Below are 16,947 nucleotides of genomic sequence, written 5' to 3'. Positions count from 1 at the left end.
TGGTATTCTCTCCATCAACATGTAGCAGAAGCATTAATGGATAAAAGTTACACAATCACAAACATGAACTGTACTAAAGCCCTCCATTATGTTTTTCTTTTTAAAAAACAAAAAGTATTTTTCTAGTTTGCTCCTACAGAGAATAATGGGAAAAGAACTAGCTTGGACTCTAGTTTCAGGCCTGCCATTTGGTAGCTGCAGGACCTTGGGTCAGATCTTTTCACCTGTGCTATCATGGACCCTTCCTGCCTACACAGAGAGCAAGGAAAATCAGTGAAGTGGCGTATACAATAACAGCACAGGTTCACTAGAGGGATGTGGTTGTAGAAGTTGTGATCCAGTTGTTACTTGTATTGTTAAAGCTTTCTTCTGCTTTTTAGCCAGCAAATTCAAACCAGGTAGAACGTGACACCTACATATAATAACTCATAATTTATACAAACCATCTCTGCAAATACAGAATTAGTATTAATAAAATGATGTCCCTTGTGTAGTGTTTCAAAAAACCTTTTCTATTAAAATATTACTTATTTAATATAGAAATTAGGAAAATACAAAATAATTTTAAAAATTTAAACTTATCCATAGTAGTACTATTCAGGGTATCTACTGTCATGGTTTTTGTTATTCTTTCAGTATGCAGCTAGATAACATTAACATACCGTTATCAAGATCATATATAGAATTCTAAATTCTATTTTATTTCCTGCTCACATTACATAGTGAACATTTTTCTGTCAATTATGCTAATATAAGGCTATGGACTGGTAAATTTGGTCCTGAATATAATAGTCATGAATGTTTTTGCTACAAAAAGCCTCATTATGTTTTATAGAGATATTATGTGTTCTTACAGACTTCAGTGTTGATTTGTTTAGATCCTAATTACAAAATTTAAAACAAAGTGGAAAGAATATTTGCTCATACTTCTTATCCTCTCCCTACTCCTAAAACGAAGTAAAGGCAAATTTTGTTTCTATCTCTAAACAGAGCTCAAAAATAGATGGCATCAGATACTTCCAGGTAGAAATATAACTTATTAAGCTAAGCCTGTTAATAAAATGGCTAGAATAATCCAAAAATACATATACCTAAGATCCTTTAAAGTAAACTTTCTTCCCTCTAATTTTCAGTAATTTCCTTTAAAATTAGTAAATTTATAATAAAGAAATTAGTAATGATTATAATAAATAAAAGATTTTTAACCATGCAAAATATTTATTTATTTTTTGGTTGTTTTTTTTTTGTTTGTTTGTTTGTTTCTGAAATACCTTTTATTCACCATTAGGAATGAAGCTAGCTGCCTTCCATGCAAAATATTTAAACAGGAAAATCTTCATAGATGAGGCAGTCCATGAGACATGGATGAGTAGATGAATGGTGTCATTAGAGAATTTAGGAGTGACCTAGCCAGAAATGCCAGATAACCAGGAAGCCTGGTACATTAAACATGCTATATTGACTATCGAAAGAACAGGTGTGGTGGGAAGGAAGATGAGAGGCCCCCATGGGAAGCTGAGACAAAGGGATGGATTAGTAGACTATTTAATTTCTGTGATCTGAATACTACAGGGGCAAGCCTTTTCTCTAGAACTGGTTAGAAATTTTGTACCTCAGATTTAACTCAATTTTTAGAAATTACTTGACAAAAAAGATGGAGTGAGGAGCAATAGCTCACAGTCCACAATGTATAAGGATAAAGTCTTACTCCAGCCACAACTATCATAGTAAATACTATAGGGATACTGCAACATCAATGACCATAGCAGCACAATTCACAATAGCCAGACTTTGGAATCAACCTAGATGCCCTTCAATAGATGAATGGATTAAAAAACTGTGGCATTTATACACAATGGAGTATTACGCAGCACTAAAAAACGACAAAATCATGGATTTTGCAGGGAAATGGATGGCATTAGAGCAGATAATGCTAAGTGAAGCTAGCCAATCCTTAAAAAACAAATGCCAAATGTCTTCTTTGATATAAAGAGAGCAACTAAGATCAGAACAGGGAAGAAGAGCATGAGGAAAAGATTAACATTAAACAGAGACGAGTGGGGTGGGAGAAAGGGAGAGAGAAGGGAAACTGTATGGAAATGGAAGGAGACCCTCATTATTACACAAAATTACATATAAGAGTTTGTGAGGGGAAAGGGGAAAAAAAACAAGGGAGAGAATTAAACAACAGCAGATGGGGTAGAGAGGGAAAATGAGAGGGAAGGGGAGGGGGAATAGTAGGGGATAGGAAAGGTAGCAGAATACAACAGTCATTAATATGGTATTATGTAAAAATGTGGATGTGTAACCGATGTGATTCTGCAACTTGTATTTGGGGTAAAAAAGGGGAGTTCATAACCCACTTGAATCAAATGTATGGAAGATGATATGTCATGAGCTTTGTAATGTTTTGAACAACCAATAAAAAAAAAAAAACAATAAAAAATAAATAAATAAATAAAAAATGCCAGCTCTTTCGGCCACAGGATCATTAGGAATACCCTTGAGAGACACAATTCAGACACAGAGGGGAAAGTCAAACACATGTTCTAACTAAAACCTCAAGGAAATTATGGGTGCTGGGAATGGAACTACTTGAGTTGGAGATGAGCCAGAAGATTAGCTACAGTTCCTGGGGTCTTTCAAAATGAAAACTCATTGGATTCTCAAATCTAAAGTTTCTTCTTTTAAAATTATTCATTTTATTATGTTTAAAACACTTAATGAGAGATTACTCACTTAACAGTTTTTTTTCTTTTGATGTTGGGGGGAACCCAGGCCCTTACACATGCTAAGCATGCACTCCCACTGTGCTACACCCAGGCCCACCACTGCACAGTTCTGTGTGTGCAGAACAGTACTTCTCTAGAGGTTATTCATCTCTTAACTCAAACTTTAAGCTTGTTGATTAGTAATTTCCCATTGCCCCTCCTCAGCACCTGACAACCAGCATTCCACTCATTGAGTCTATGAATTTTTCTGTTTTAGATACCTCATGTGAACAGAGTCATGCAGTATTTGTCTATGACTGACTTATTTCATTTAGCTTAATGCATTCTAGGTCCATCCATTTTGTAGTACATAACAGGATTTCCTTTTTTAAGGCTGAGTAGTTTTCTATTTTGTGTATATATACACAGGTGACATACATGTATTTATTATATATGAGATGTAGTTCATATATCATATATAATATGTATTTCACTTATTCTTTATTCACTCATGTATCCTGGACATTTAGGTCATTTCCACAGCTTTGATATCAAATCTGAATTACATGAGGGAAACATTAATAACATCTTGGGTTTATTCCACAAAGAGACTGAATCCCTTTTTTGTCCCCAGGAAAAGATCATTCTCCTAAAACTCCCTAAGCCTGTCCCAGACAGTTAGGTGGCTCAAGAGTACTTGATGCTAACACAAAGGAGGGTCAGATATTAAGTCCTATAAGGTAAGAAAACATCATGAGAAACTGTGAGAAATGAAGTTAGCTTATATATCGTGCATCTCTTCTTTAGGCTTTTCCCCTTCTTTCAGAAAAGTTTAATGATCAGAAACACGGCATTCAAAATCAGTGAACTCTGTATGACTGCAAGCATATTTCTCTTCATATTAAAAATGAGAAAATATCATTAAATAGATATTAGTTGCTGATTCTTTATGTGTCTTATCCCATTCTAGCTTTTCTATGATTCTAAGGGAGAGGTCCTATTACCAGGTTCAGCTTAATGCTGAAGAAACTGAGGTACACTCAGGTGAGGCGGTGCAGCCTCAGGAGGCTGAGGCAGGAGGATCACGAGTTCAACCAGCCTCAGTCACTTAGCAAGGCCCTGAGCAACTCGGCAAGACCCTGTCTCTAAATAAAATATAGAAAGGGCTAGGGACGCGGTTCACTGGTTAAGTGCCCCTGAGTTCAATCCTCCAAAAAAAAAAAAAGAAAAGAAAAAAGAAAGAAAGAAAGAAATTAAGGCACAGAAGCCGCAGATGTAGCTCAGTGGTGGAGCACTTGCCCATGTGAGGCCTTGGGTTTGATCCCCAGTGTGAAAAGGAAAGGGAAGGAATCAAGCAAAGAAAGGTTAAGGAATTCACCAAGTACTTATTCAACCGTCACATCAATTCAACAAGATAAATACTATCTGCTTCCTCACCTAAAAAAGACACCAAGCACAGAGAAGTCCAATAATTCTCCTGTGCCCATGCAGCTAGTGTGGAGCAAGGCCAAGCTAAAAACCTCTAAGGCACGACTTGAGAGCTGCAGGGCAGATGCAGCAGATGAGCAGAGCTACAGCACTGCGTATGTGCCTCGGCTGCCCTGGAACACCAGGGAGCAGCGCAGAAGTGAGGAAGGTGCAGGCCAGCTCTACAGCCCAATCAGTAAGAAGGTGGCGTGGACACACAGGTGTGCGCCTGTGTGAAATAGGTAATGTCCACACACCTCTGTGTGGCGTTCAGAAAGAACACAAGCTCTGAAATAGGTCATCAGGGTGGATTTGTTCCACTCCTTATTAACTGAGGCCCTTGAGTAAATCACTTAATCTCTAAGCCTCGGTTTCTTTCACTGAAATGTGGATAATAATATATACATTAGAGCAATGCTGTCAGTGCTGTAAGCATTATACATAAAAGACATACCTAAGTGCCAATCACTGTTCCTGAGCCAAACAGCTGCCTAAGAAAAATTCCACTCTTCAGTGCCATTTTTCTCTTTACTGACTTTATAGGAGGAAAAAGAATACCAAAGTGTGGGTCTTTAAATCATTCAGAGCACAATATGGTTTTTACCAGGCTGGCAGTTGAGTACTGTCAAGCAGGTTGGACACTGTAGAAGAGAACCCAGGCAAGAGGGTGAAGCTGAACTGTAGTTCATACCCTACATCAAGAAGAGATCCACCCCCCACACACCTTTTTCCACATTCTAAAAGTGGCATGCCTCTACTGCTGCACCACTCAAAATTGTTTATTCTTATTCATTCTCAGGCTGTCTTCCTAAAAGTAGTTAGGAAGCCAGAGAAATTCTCCATGGAAACTAGGTTTTTCCTTGGTGAATTCATGAACTTCACTGAAGTCAGGCTGCAAAGACCAGAACAATTAGGTTCTGCACTCCTCAGGAGGTTGCTTTCCCTTGGCTGACTTCAATCCACAGAGAAGAGGTAAGCCCTTAATCATGAATTTACATAACTAAGATGGATATTTGCATTGAGTTCTTGTCAAGTTCAGCAACACTATATGCCTAACATCCCTGAGCAGAGGTAGAGGTCTGACATTCATTCACGTTTTAAAGAAGAAGAAAAAAATAGCTGAGTTCTATTGCATGAACACAAGGGAAAGGAATAAAGACGAGAAAATAATTTTTCAGCACATTCTAAATGGTGGATTCTTTGTTAGTAAATATCAGAACCTTCCCTTAAATAATCCTTCAAATCAAAAACATAAGTATTGTTTAAAATATCTGAATGATTCAAGCTGGATGTTGAAGATAAGGGAAGAAGACACTGGCTTCTTATTTTTTAACCTTCTGCATTATTTTAATTTTTTCAACCATATGTATTTTATTTTAATTATGCTGGGAGAGATAGACATGATTACCAATTCTACATATGAAGAAACAGAATACATCAATATTAGGTAACTTTTTTGCCTAGAAAACGATGGAGTCATCACTTAAAAAAAAAAGCAGTTTGGAGATTCCTTGGAAAACTGGGAATGGAACCACCATTTGACCCCGCTATTCCTCTTCTGGGACTATGCTCAAAAGACCTAAAAATGGCATGCTACAGGGACACAGCCACATCAATATTTATAGCAGCACAATTCACAATAGCTAGACTGTGGAGCCAACTTAAATGTCCTTCAATGGATAATGGATAAAAAAAATGAAGCATTTATACACAATGGAATATTATTCAGCACTAAAAAATAACAAGATCATGGCATTTGCAGGGAAATGGATGGCATTAGAGCAGATTATTCTAAGTGAAGTTAGCCAATCCCCAAAAAACAAAAGCCAAATGTCTTCTCTGATATAAGGGAGATGACTCAAAATGGGGTAGGGAGGAAGAGCATGGGAAGAAAATTACCTCTAGATAGGGAAGAGAGGTGGGAGGGAAAGGGAGGGAGAAAGGGAATTGCATGGAAGAGGGAAGGGGACCCCCTTCATTATACAGAATACAGGTATGACGATGTGAGGGGAAAAACAAAGAAGTGGGTCACATTAGATTGAGTAGAGAGAAGTGATGGGAGGGGAGAGGAGGGGAAGGGGGGAGGGGAAGGGCAGCAGAATAAAATAAACATTATTATTGCTGTGGGTATATGCGTGACTGCATGACCGGTGTGATTCTGCAACCTGCACACTCAGAAAAATGAGAAATTATATCCCATCTGATTCAAATGTATGATATGTCATTGTACTGTCATGTGTAACTAATTAAAACACATAAAAACAATATGTCTTACACAAAAGAGTTTGAGGGAAGTTCATAGTTCATTCTTGGGAACTCTGTTTTCTCACTAACGTGGAATTGGTTAGCCACTAAGAAAAATAAAACTAGTCCAAAATTAAGGACTTGAGGAAGGGATTTTAAAAAAGAAAGAAAGAAAAAGAAAAAGGATCATCATCATGGGCTTGGGGCAGGAAGCTGACTGGGGCTAAGCAAATGGATGGCTCAGCACAGAGGAGGGTCTGCTAAGACTGGAACTCATAAATCTGTACTGGAGCCAATCAGCACAATTATATAATTTTTTTTTTCCAGTGGACCTGGGAGAGTCCAGAAGTGGTTGATTCAGGATTGGCAGGATATACGTGGTGTTAAGCAAGGGCTTTAGAAGTCTTGAGGGGACCTGTAGTTTCAAAGCAGGTAAGATACTGAGCCTGTCTTCCATCCCTTCTGAGAACAAACATAAAAGTAGAGTAAGATTAAAAGGAATTGAAAAGACAGACACCAGACCTCGTGAAAACAGGGAGCATATCCCGCAAGGGTTTATGTGCAAAGGGCAGGTGCCACTTTAGAGGGGGAGGAGCAAACCTAACCAAAGGAACCTCCACAGGTTTTGAGCTCAAAGGCAGCAGAAGCAACAGCAGGCAAACGTGAGATGTGGAAAGGAACCCAGAGGAACTCCCCAGGCATCTGAGGGAGAGACCCCAGATCAGTGGGCCCTGCCATTGGCATCCGTACACCCACCCCAGGGTTCCAATTCAGGAACCAGAGGTTCATCAGAAGGCTCTTCTTTAAAGAAACTGCAAGACATCCAAAAAGCTAAGCCTCTACACTAGACATTGACCCCCCCCCCCATCGCACCCTCTCATTATTGTATTTGGAATGGAGGAGGAGAAGAGCAAGAGATGTTAGATTGAGTGCTGTCAGACTGCAAAGTCCAGAAAAAAACGAACAGAAAAATTGTCCCTTAAAACAAAATGATAAAATGTAAGGAACAGAAACAAAGTTGAAAATTTCTAATTATATGCCCAGAGGGACCTGAGAAGGTAAGACTGTCTTAAGACAACTTCAGGATGCTGTGAAAAAGGGACATTCAGAATTCAACAAATATATATATATATATATATATATATATATATATATATATATATATATATATATATATGAAATACATAGAAATATATAATATATATATATTAGAAATATATATTAGAAAATAAAGTTTGGAAAAAACACCCATAGCAGAAGACAATAACATAAGAAATATGAGAGAATAAGTTTAACAAACAGGCAACCAGTCCATAAGTTGCAACATCTGATTAACAGGAATCCTGCAGAACACAAGGAAAATAAAGAGGCAAGAATGAGAAAAACTATAGTATAAGAAAATTTCCCCAAGGTAAAAAAAAAAAAAAACCAGACATATGTATTAAATATAAAGGGCTTAGAAAGGACTACGTACAATGAATGAATAAAGTCCAATGGAGACATCCATCCTCCATCCACCTATCTACCCCACACTTCCATGCAACAAATGCCACTCATTGTTTTAGATGTCAGAAAGGTAACCATTATGCAGACAGATATAGTAACTTGCCTCAAAGAACTCATATTTTAGAGCCAGAGACAAGAACAAAGAAAATAATTAAACAAGATCATTTCAGATTATGTTAAGTGCTACTGCAAAGAGGGAACTACAAGGAGGGGCAAGAAGATCAAGAATGAAGAGTGGGCTCCTTGGACTGTGGAGAGCAAGAGAGTCTCTGAGAAGGTGGCATTGCTAAATGTTGAACCAATGACCCGTGTGGTCTGTACCTCAGTTTTGTCACCTGTAAAATCAGGATGATAACAGCACCAACCTAATAGGGTTGTTGTGAGGATGCACAAGTTAATATGTGTAAAGCACTTAGAAGAATGATTCGCAGAAGGGTTAGTGAAAGGGTTGCCTACGCTTCGCGTTCTTATATTACAGGAGAACAAAGCTCAGAGGAGTGTGTGTAGAATGCCGTATGTGGCATATAAAACAAGGAAAATTGAAAAGACATATTTATACTTTCTTGCATAAAAAAGCTCAGGAAGGATATTTTAAAAATGAATAAAAGTGGTTACTTGGTTTATCTTTGGATGGAGAAATGGGGAGAAGTAGGAGATGGAGGCATAGATAAAAGCATGACTTTTCAGTGTACATTGTATTTTCATTGAATTTGAGGCTTTTAAGCTAGGTGAATATATTACCCATTCAAAACATTATGTTAGCTGGGTGCGGTGGTGCATGCCTGTCATCCCAGCAGCTCAGGAGGCTGAGGCAGGAAGATCATGAGTTCAAAGTCAGCCTCAGCAAAGGTGAGGTGCTAAACAACTCAGTGAGACGCTGTCTCTAAATGAAATACAGAACAGGGCTGGGGATGTGGCTCAGTGGTTAAGCGCCCCTGGGTTCAATCCCTGGTGCCAAAAACAAAACAAAAAAATAAATAAACATTATGTTAAAAACAACAGTGTTCATTAATCCAACTAGCACTTTCCTCATCTTCTGTCATCAAAATAGTATGGAGGACACTCTGTGAGGATTAAAAAGGACATGGACAAAGGCAAGGTCTTGGCCTCTGTCTGCCAGAAGTGTGGGCTCCACCTGGAGAGACAGAGCATGCACAGGAGGGACAGCCAGGAGGAAGGGCATCCTACCCGGGTACATAAAACACTATGGGCTTCCACTTTGGTCATGCTGACAGGGGATGGCTCTTCAGAGATACTTACCCTGTTGTATAAGGGATGTTGGTGCCCCTTGTTGAGGGCCGCAGCCTAGTCGGGATGACGCATGGCATTTTTGCCAGAGGAGTGGTTGAGAGGTGATGCCAGCAAGCCATTGAGATGATAATGGTTATGTTAAGCTGTGTATTCAATTGTAATATTGGACCCCTGCTGTCTGCCTCAGCCTGCTACTTTGGAGTTCTCGAGGGGATTCCCGGAGAGTTCCCATTGGTTGGGGAAGTGCTGGAGGAGGGATTTCCGGTTGGTGGTTCTGGGAGGAGCCCCATGGCATTGGGGAGAGTTCCCCCGGGAGCGTGTGTGGAGTGTGCTGGTGGAGTTCAGAAATAAAGTTTGTTCCTGCTTCAGTGGCTCGTGATTTGTGCCCAGCCAGACTGCAGCAGCCCCCTAGATTGATGCTTTCACATCCAACAATAAATAGGGTTGAAAAACACAATAAAGACACACCGCTGCAGATCATCACTAATTTTGCAGATTCTCTTGCACCAAGTTTCAATTTTTTTATAATGCAGCCTCTGAGGACAATACCAACACCAGCACTGGGGACAATAATAACACCTGGGAAAAAGAGTCGGGGAGGGTTAATTTGAACTAACATACATGGTTGTTTGTTTTTTTTCAATTATTCTGTTTCTGTTTGCTCATTAGTACGAGGGTAAAGAATTTTAAAATTGTTGTCATCAATAAATCAGAGGGTGTGTGATTCTGTAGTATCACTTTCAACACACAATGATCAACAAAGGACTCACATCCTGATGTTATAAAGAACTTTAACAAAGCAATAAGATAAACAACCCCTTAGAAAACTAGGCAAAACTTGAATTGAACCTTCACCAAAGAGAAAATACAGATGACCAGTGAGCACATGAAAGGCACCCACCTCATTTGCTAAGAGGGAAATACAGATTAAAACCACAGTGAAACACCACTATGAACCAATGGTAAAAATTTAAGTCACAATACCACATGTTGGCAAAGATAGAGTGTTGGGAACTCTCCACCTTGGTGGCATGTTAATACTGACACTACTTTGAAATATAAATTGGCACTATAGAGTTGAAAATATACACCTCTGTAACAGCCAGTTCCTTTTCTGGATCCATATTTTGAAGAAATTCATGCACCCAGGTAAAAAAGAAATTACAAGATATTTGAAACACACTAAGAGCCAAAAACTGGCAATAAGCCAAGTGTCCATTAGCAGATACATTTTATGTAATATATTCATATAATGCAGTATTTCTATACAGCAATAAAAAGGAAGAAATGTAGACACATATAATATGTGGCTGAATTCAATCAAGACAATGTCCAGTGAAAGAAAGAAATTGCAACAGAATACTATACATGACATGTTTACACTTGCATCAAGTACTAGGAATACAGGTACATACACAGGTAATACAACTGAAAAAGAAAACCCAGAAGGTAACTATCATAAGAGCCAAGATAGTAGGGGAATCAGTGATAGGAAAGAAGGGGTTCGTCTGGTGTTGAAAACATGCCATTCCATAATCTGGGTAATAGCTACTGCTATGGCTTGAATGGCCTATGTGTACCCCCAAAATTCATATATTGACATCCTAACCCCTGACATGATGACATTAGGAGATGGGGTGAATGTGGGATTCGCGTGTGATTAGATTGTCAAGGTGGAGGCCAAATAAATGGGGTAAGTATTTTAATAAGATACCCAAGAGCCAGGCTCAAAGACACACATCGACTTTGGGAGGCTGAGGCAAGAGGATCATGAATTCAAAGCTAGCCTCAGCAACTTAGTGAGACCCTGACTCTAATTAAATATAAAAATGGGCTGGGGATGTGGTTCAGTCGTTAAGTGCCCCTCAGTTCAATCCTTGGTACCAAAAACAAAATAAAAAACAAACAAACCCTGAGAGTTCCTCTCTGCCACAGTCCGGCTGCAGCAAAATAACTGGGGGATGACGAACAACTTGTGAACCTTGATGCAGCAGGAGTGGGAGCCATTTATTGTAGGACGAGAGAGGTATTTATACATTCCACACAGCTTATCTTAATTAACATAAACTAGATACAGCAGTCAACCAATAAGGAATCTCCACACTTAATGGCTCCCTGGCGTTACTTCACAAACCACTCCCTCTGGCAAAATGCCAGGCGCCATCCAGACTTGTTTACAGACTCTAACACCTCATCCTTCTTGCCATGTGAGTACATGATAAGGCACCATCTAAGAGAAAGAGGTTCCTCACCAGACCCCAAACGTGCTCATGTCTTGATCTTGGACTTCCAATCTCTAGAGCTGAGAAATAAATTCCCCTTGTTTATAAACCATCCTGTCTGTGGTAATCTTGTTGCAGCAAACCAAGGAGACGAAACAAGTGTTTCCTTTATATTTATTCCTTATCTCTATATTTTGGTCAATGCATTTCTGAGTGTGTTATATTTCATAGTAAAAAAAATAATAATATAGAAATAATTTTACAATCTAAAAGAGGTTACACATAGGTGATAGATAATTAGAATGTAATGCAATTGTTCTACCAAGGGCACGGAGAATACAGGAGAAGAGGCACTTCTTTCTTCCCTGGAAGAAGTCAGCAAGGCCTTCTCACAGAGGCAGTATGTAAGCTGACACAACAGATGAGACAGAATCTGTCCAATGGCCCAGCGCAGAGAGAACCTCCTATACAAAGGAAATACATGCTGAGAAGCAGGAGATAATCGAATTGAGAATTCAGAGCAGTCCAAAATATTGGGAGGGTGGAAGGCAAGTTGTTGAGAGGCGGTAGGACATGGGGATAAGAGGTTAGGAAAAGTGAGACCATGAGAGACAAGGGAAAGACACTCAGACTGTATGACTGGGCAGGTCACTGGAGAATCCTGAGCTGGGTCAGACGGTATGTGAGTGGCACATTGTGAATACTCCTCTAAGTGAGATGCCAGGGAGCTTAGCTGGGGTGAAAACCTGAGTCAGAGAAGTGGTCCGGAGGGTAACTGCAAAGGTCCTTTGAGCCACCGTAAGGCTCTGCCTTGGTAGCACAATAAACTAGATAATGAGGCTGGGGGAGAAGGAAGACCAGTGCAGGACACCCAGGCAGGGGGATGCAGAATAGGAGGGTAAGGTGTGGGGGGCTATTCCATGGTCTCCACGGTGCACATGCTGAGTTGAAGGCCCACAGAACTACCAGACAGAAATGCCTCCCACTGTCCTCCTGGGGGCTGTAAGCTCCAGGAAGAGCCAGGCTGGGGGTGTAACCTGTAGTTGAATTCATGGCAGCGCTGGGATGTTACAAGATGGCACAGAGTGAGAAAGGAAAAGAGCCAAAACCCAAAGAAAGCTGAAAAGAAGCAGCCACAGAAGCAAAAGGAAATCCAGAAAAGAGAAATGTCACAACGGGGATAAAACTTGGGATTTGTAGCCATGTCATCACAGACTAGCTTCCTAAACTTTCTAAGCCAGACATCTTTACCAAGGAGCTGTGCACCTTTCATGGTGAGAACCAAGATGGCACGCACTCTGTGGGTAGATACAGTACATAGCATATGGTACACAATATAAACTGTAGGAACAGTCAGAGCAACTGTGCCATAGGAAACTAAAGAGAGAGAGAGTTTCGAGGAGAGAATGGAAAGTGGTGTCAAATGTCTCAGAAATCCAGTAAGGAAGACTGAAATGAAACCATCATGTCCATGGAAACCTTAGCAAGAGCAATTTTAAGGGTGTCATAAAAGTAGAAGCCAGACTGCAATGGCTTGAGAAGTCAGTCTTAAGACTATGGAGACTGGGACTTGATTGATCTTTCTAGAACTCTGGCTATTAAAGGAAGGAAGGGTAGAAGTCTACAGTTAGAGTGAAGCCAAAGTAAACCTGGAGTTCAGGGAGAGAGTCGTCTGTTTGCTAAGATGCAGAGGGGACTTGTGTCTGTTTACATACTGAGGAAAATACACTACAACAGAGTGGGAGGTTGAATGCAGAGGAGAAAGATAGCTAATGACAATGCAAGATCCTTGAAAAGTCAACACAGATCATCTGTTTAGCCCTGGAGAGGGCTTCACCTAGACCAGAACAGGGGACAAGTCTGCAAGGGGGTGGCAGCTGCACAAATGTTAACTCTCCCTTTTGGTTATGTTTCCATTACTTTGGAAACAATGTAATATGTGTTGCAATAAAACATTTGAAAAACATAGAAAAGTATAAAAGAACATAATTGAATTCTTTCATATTTAACTGCTTACATTCTGGCATAGTCTGTTTCCTTAGAAAAAAAAAATTGATGACATGATGTATATTCATATTTTATAGCATTAATTTGGGGGTTATATACAATATAACCAATTGGAAACAAAACCAACTCTTACAAGAGATACTGAGAAATTTCCATGTGACCAAGAATTGGCGTAACTATAGCAGTGAAGAGAAGTAGCACTCAACAGCAATTGTAATGGGCTTGGCCCCTGGAGGGGACTGGGATCCAGATATCAGAAATCTACAGATGAGTTGATGGGCACGGCTGGTGGCTTGTCCTAGCATGTCAACAGTCCCCATTAAAGAGCAGAGGAGGATGGTTAGATTAATCTGAAATCATGGTTTTGCCTGGCAACCATCTTGTCATCTTCATCAGAGTCCCATAAAATCGCTAATGGCCCTTTTATGGATGAAGAAATTGAAGGCTCAGAGCAGTGACTTGCATAATAATGCAGAGAGAGAGAGGAAGAGAAAGGGGTGAAAGAGACTAAAAATTGACTTCTTGTGTTCCCAGCCCAGCACGTCAGATCCACATTACCACATCAGCCACTTAGAGCCAAGAGGAACCTGAAATCTTATAGGTAAATTGGGAACTCCACAATGAGAGAAACTGATTAGTAAAGCATCCTCCTCATTAAGGAAAAGCACGCAGGCTGTGAATGTGATTAGAGAGGCTGAAATATACCTTCAGAATGAAAATAATCCATTGACAAAAGTTCTATTTCCATTGAACAACGGTGCAAAGCTCAGGATAACAAAAACAAAAGTCCTCCTGTTCAGAACTGAGTCATAATTTTAAAACAGGGTCATTTGACTATGATTCTTAGTGTTCAGCTCTTAAAAATAGAAAATTTGTCATCAATAAATATTAGGGTGCATCAAATGGGATGAAGACCCATTAACATTTTCTCCTTACAGCTCACCGTCTTCTAAATCTCACCACTCTGTAGAAACAGGAAAAGTCTGTTAATGTTTATAACTCTCAGAAAGAGGCTCAAATGTTTGGTTTGGGGAGTTTCAGTCATCCTTAGATAGACAGACAAGATTTGGTGCTGGGGAGCAGTGGGAATCAGGTTAGGGCAGGATAGCCTCATTGCGCTCTGGGTAAACCAGCTGGAATTGGGGTTAGCTCCTGCAGGGAACTAGGGGTCCCCTATGGTCCCATTCCCTTTGTGAGGATGGGGATCATAGATAGTGCTATCAGCAGAAGTTACTGTCCTGCCTCTGACCCATCTGAGCTTAATTTCACTTCCTTGGCTGGTTCCCGCCTTCCCTCCCCTTGGTCCCCAGATCCCAGAGCCATGTATGCAGTCCTGGCCTCTGCTCCTCTGCTGCTCTGCGCCTACCACACCCGCCCTTTTCCCAGTTTCAGGAGTACCGGGCCATGGCCCCCTGAGTTCCCGCTCCGCGCGCTCCCTGGTGGCCAAGACATGGCAAACGCGGGGTACAGGTGGATGGGGAAGTCACATCAATTGGTCTAGCATGCTTGAGAGGAGAGTTGGAGGTGGATAGAGTTGGAAAAATGGGAATGCTGTCCCAAGACCATGGACTCAAGGCCTGAGGGACCAGTGGTGGAGGACAGAGGTCAATTCAACTCCAGATGTGGGTCCTATAGCAAGACTCTCAGAGTTCAAAACTCGGCTCAGCCACCTACAATCTTCATGTCTTTGGGCAAGTTACTGAATATTTCCAGGATTCATATTCTCTATTTTGTACAATGTAGGTAACAGTAGAACCATCCTCAAAGGACTGTTGGAATTAAATGAATTAAGACATTAGATCTGGGGCTGGAGATGTAGCTCAAGCAGTAGCACGCTCCCCTGGCATGCGTGCGGCCAGGGTTCGATCCTCAGCACCACATACAAACAAAAGATGTTATGTCCAACGAAAACTAAAAAAAAATTTTAAAAAAGACATAAGATCTAACCCACAATTAATCTCCAATGAACATTGGCCCTCATCATCACCACTATTTATAAATTGCTATCATCTGTCTAAAATTAACAATTTTAACTTTTGCACACATACTGGAATTATAATTAGGCTAGCTTGTACATGTTATTTACAAGCTAATAAAATTTTTATTTAATCTATGGAATTGAATTTAAGCAATCTTTTAGTGGCCCAATATAAACTTCTTTGTGTTCCTTAATATATAAAACTTTTATATTTAACTACTATATGTGCCTAAATATAAAAAAGTTATACATTTATCTACATGTGCATATTATCTGAATCTAAAGAACTCACCACAACATTAAGTGTTGGCAAAGCAGAAGATTCTTCTTTGTTCATAAAAGGTCTGGGAATACCCTGATACTTTTCAGTTGAAATGCCCTGTGACCCTTTTATCTTCTCATTTATCCAAGGAAATTGGCATAATAATTGTTCCTTCTCCTAATGTCAAGTACTATTATCCCATAACATTAGATTTTGAAACTTTTGTTCTGGGTCACAATATCACTTGTCCTTGTTTGCATGGAACTGAAGTGTCTTCATGGAAAGTGATAGTTATTTAATCTCTAAATATTTAAGCTACTGGATGAACTTTTCCTCTTTACTCCAGTTTTTTCTCAATATATAGACATCACCTGTATTATAAGTAGACACATAAATCATACCTAAACTTAACATATGACTGGGAGCACAAGAAATCCTTGCACTGAAGGAGAGGACAAAAAATAGGCAGCCCAATCATTATTGAGAAAGTTATAGGTTTGGGGAACTTCAGTTGTGCTGTTGTTGCAGTTGTTAAGGACAACAGTTTGTCGTACTATACCCAAAGGACTTAAAAACAGCATACTACAGGGACACAGCCACATCCATGTTTATAGTAGCACAATTCACAATAGCTAAACTGTGGAGCCAACCTAGATGCCCTCCGTGGATGAATGGATAAAAAAAAATGTGACATTTATACACAATGGAACATTACTCAGCATTAAAAAAGAACAAAATCACTGCATTTGCAGGTCAATGGATGGCGTTGGAGAAGATAATGCTAAAGATAAAGCCAATGCCCCCAAAAACAAATGCCGAATATTTCTCTGATATAAGGGGAGTGACTCATAGTGGCGAAGGTAGGGAGAGCATGTGAGGATTAGATTAATTCTAGATAGGGAAGAGGGGTGAGAGGGAAATGGAGGGGGAAGGGGATTAGCAAGGATGGTGGAATGTGATGGTCATCATTATACAAAGTACATGTATGAAGACTTGAATTGGGTGTCAACATACCTTATATACAGAGATATGAAAAATTGTGGTATATATGTGTATTAAGAATTGTACCTAGGTATTTACTCTGAAGAATTAAAGGCATCTTACTACAATGATATAGACATAACCCATGTTTATAGCAGCACAATTCACAAAATAGCCAAACTATGGAACCAGCCTAGGTGTCTATCAATGGATGAATGGATAAAGAAAATATGGTATATATACACAATGGAGCTTTATTTGGCCATAAAAAAAATGAAATTATGTCATTTGCAGGAAAATAGAACTAGAGACCAGTAA

Source organism: Spermophilus citellus, assembly GCF_964194105.1.
Source record: "Spermophilus citellus genome assembly, chromosome: 14".
Lineage (NCBI taxonomy): Eukaryota > Metazoa > Chordata > Mammalia > Rodentia > Sciuridae > Spermophilus > Spermophilus citellus.
Note: the sequence above shows the minus strand (reverse complement) of the source record.